Source organism: Fragaria vesca, linkage group LG5, assembly GCF_000184155.1.
Source record: "Fragaria vesca subsp. vesca linkage group LG5, FraVesHawaii_1.0, whole genome shotgun sequence".
Classification (NCBI taxonomy): domain Eukaryota; kingdom Viridiplantae; phylum Streptophyta; class Magnoliopsida; order Rosales; family Rosaceae; genus Fragaria; species Fragaria vesca.
Window position 1 is genome coordinate 5,409,394 of NC_020495.1, and position 3,953 is coordinate 5,413,346.

The window sequence follows — 3,953 nt, forward strand, 5'->3', positions numbered from 1 at the left end:
TTTTTTTTTATGCATGAACTTCTTGGTTTTACCTTATGAGTTGTTGGGTTGAGTCTGTTGTTGTAGATTTACTCATACGAGCTTTTAAAGCTTACCGGGTTTGTTGTTTACAACCCGGTGCACCATTCCATGGTGTAGAGGTTGATTTTGCAGGTGAGGAAGTTCAAGACTGAGACGTAGAGGTCTAGAAGCTGTTTGTTAGGAGTTAAACATTTTGTTATTGTATGTCAAATTGTAGTGAGCTCTTTTGAGCGTGACCTTTACTTGACTTCTCAAGTTTTGTAAACGTTGAATTTTATTATATGACTCTTTTTATTTTTGTTATCATGCCTTAAATTTGGATTTTTATTTATCCGAAATTTGGGGTGTGACAGAAGAAGCTTACAATTCCAACTAGAAAGATGGACATCAAGCCACTCCTACATTTTTTTTTGTACATATCCTTTTTGCTTCTGCCTGCTAATGTGGGAAGTCCAAGATATCGCTAATCAAACAGAACCACTTGTACCCCTAAAATCTGTAACAACTCCTCCTACACTTGAGCTTTTCACCCCCGACTTTAGGCCTCATCATCTGGACCTTTAGCCCTAGCCTTCCCTAAAACCCACCCTACCCTATAGGGCCGAAACCCTACCAGGCCTTCCATTAGGGTGGGCCGGCCCTAGCCTTTTCAAATTGGGTAGGGCAAGAGTCAAGCAAATGAAACCCGTCACTAACCTATTGAGCCCTTTAGGACCAAACTCGGTCCAATCTGGCCTTAAATCGGCCCAAATAATTATTTTTTCTTGTTTTTAATGCAACTAATCTTCTTTTGTTATAAACTAATGAATATGTAGAGAGAAAAAGAAGAACAACATGTAGGAGGAGGAAAAAGTGTCACTTTCATTCTCATTAGGCTCCTTTATATAGGAGTATGATTTACATCTAAAGAGATAACTAATAAGTATTTTTACAAGGACATCCACATATATTATAATATTTACAACACTCCCCCTTGGATGTCCATCAATAATATGATGTTGTCTCATTAAAAATCTTGCCAGGTAATAAAAACCCTATGGGAAAAAAATAACCATGGTTGAAGGAGAAAAAGAGTGCAACGCGCATATGTTCTAGGTAGCATACTTCTGGATGCTCCTCCTGATGAGAATCTCCGCCTGATTGTTGTAAGCTTCATATACTGTAAATAGCAGTTTGATTTGTATATCACGAAAGTGAGATATTATGCGTTTTGCATACAGGGGCTCATCGCAAAATTTTCGTACCTGCAAAGTGAAAGCAATACCAACAGAACTATACAACTTTAATTGGTCTTACCTCATTTAGTAATGTTAGAAACAACCTCACACGTTCAAATTCATACATTATGTAATAACTAAGCAGTAGAAGCTAATTAACACATTACTATGTATGGTTCAAACCATTGGAAGATCAACATGGCATATCTAGCCACTCATATCAATATCTTTGTTTATTGATACATCTCGTATATGCTCTTCAATAGCTTTAAGCAATTCATAACTTCGCGAAAGTTATAATATGTAGCAACATAATCCGAATTCGGTTTTGTAGTCCAATCATAATACTCATTGAGGAAAATTTGATCACGTTAACTATAACATAATGAGTATATATGAGATAGCTTTAGACTATCCATTGCATGAGTTAACTTTAGTTTAATAGCCCAGCATAACGAGAGATATGCTCGCCTTTGGGCCTCCCCCTCATGCCTTTCCTCTTGGGTTCCAACCTAAGACACGTCTCACTAATGGGAGTTGTGTTTGCATGTATAAGGCACATTACATCATTTTGCTTAGGGATTCAGACTCTCTCATGTATTCATGAATCAATTTACATTCGAATCATTCATGTACTTGGATCCTTTAAGGATTCACTACCAGAAGAAAGGCTTTAGCCGACGTAAATAAAAAAAACAGGCCAAAGAACAATTTTTTCGTCAGCTAAAGTCCACTTTAGCCGACGAAATTTTCCTTCGTCGGCTAATTTAAATTTTCGTCGGCTATAGTCAACTTTAGCCGACGAAATTAAATTTTCGTCGGATAAAGAATTTTTTCGTCGGCTATAGTCTGTGGACTTTAGCCGACGACATTAAACATTCTTTTTCGTCGGCTAAAGTGCTTTATATTTGCAGATCTGGACAGCAGCTCATCTGGGAAAAAAAAACGGGAGAAGAAAAAACAGGAGAAAAAGTTTGGGTGTTGTCGAAATTTGTCCATAATTAGTTTGTGGGCTATATATAGATACGTACGTATGTACATATGTATATATATGTTGATTTTGAGTTTTATTTGAGTTGATCGATTTTGAGTGTGATTGAATTGATAGATTTTGAGTACGTTGGATGTATATATATATATGTGTGTTGATCGATTTGGTTGATGATTTGATAATATATATGATGTTGTGTTAATAATTAGTAGTAGATATATATATATATATGTTAATTAATTTATAATATTGTGTTGATGGTATGAAGTTGTTGATGATGATTTTGTGATGATGTTGATATATATAATATTGTTATGTAATTATTAAGTATATATATATATGTGTGTGTTGATTAATTTGTTATCAATTATTTGTTATCAATTTGTTAATTAATTAATATATATATACTAAATGAATTGAGATTTTATATATGGTATGAAATTTAATTAATAATTAGCTAGCGTTATACATATATATTTTGTTATATTTTCAGGATATATATGGATAAGAGTTGGATTTCGCTTCCAAAATAGGACAAAAGCTATGGTAAAGGAGTTATGAGTTTTCTGGAATATACGCTGGCTAATGCTAACGGGAATACAATTTTCTATTGCCCGTGCACGAAATGTCAGCGTCGCAGCGATATGCATCGATTTGGGATTGACAAAATATGACAGCACCTGAAGAGTAACGGGTTTTGGGAGAAGTACACATGTTGGTTATATCACGGTGAAACATCATCAGGGGGTCCGCATGATCATGGGCAATTTTCTGAGACGGGCAGTACATCGAACGATCCAACAACGGCCTTCATCAACGACATGTTTCTTTATGAGAGCGGTGTATGCGCTTAAGGACAGTATATACCTGACCCGGTGCAACCCTTCCCTAGAGCTGTCAACACTGCTGGTATTGACAAGTACAACAAACTGCTTGCTTTCCAACAGACCCCTATGTACCCCGGTTGTCAGAAGACCGTTCTTGAAAGTGTAATGGACGTAATGAAGATTAAAGTTGAGACAAAATCGACTGTGAAAGCTATTGATGATTATCTACAGTACACTGTTTCGATGTTGCCCCACGGTCATCGTCCTCCTACCAGTCATCATAAGGACCGATGTATCTTGAAAGATCTTGGGCTTTCCTACATCAAGATCCATGCATGCAGATATGACTGCGTTCTCTTCTGGGGTAAAGATCCAGAAGGAAATGACCTTGGTGGCCTTGACGCATGTCCGGTATGTCACACTGACAGGTATAAGTAAGATGACTCCTGCAGGCAACATGAAACCTGTGAAGGTACTTTGGTATTTACCTTTGAGGGATAGGCTGGAGCGGTTGTACATGTCTTCACACACGGCCGAAGCTATGAGATGGCACGTTGATAAAGAATTGCATGACGAAGATACCCTTATACACCCTGCTGACGGGGAGGCTTGGAAGCATATAGACAGGGAGTTTCCTCATTTTGCGTCAGAGGTCCGAAATGTGAGGCTCGGGCTCTCATCCGACTGGTTCAACCCTTTTGGCAACATGAGTCTTCAATACAGTGTATGGCCGGTGATTTTGGTACCGTACAACCTTCCTCCATGGATGTGCATGAAGAAGGAATACAATATGTTGAGTTTGTTGATTCTGGGGCCCGGTTATCCAGGGAAGTGTCTCGATGTGTATTTGAGACTTTTGATTGAAGAGCTTAAATTTTTGTGAGACGTTGGTCATCC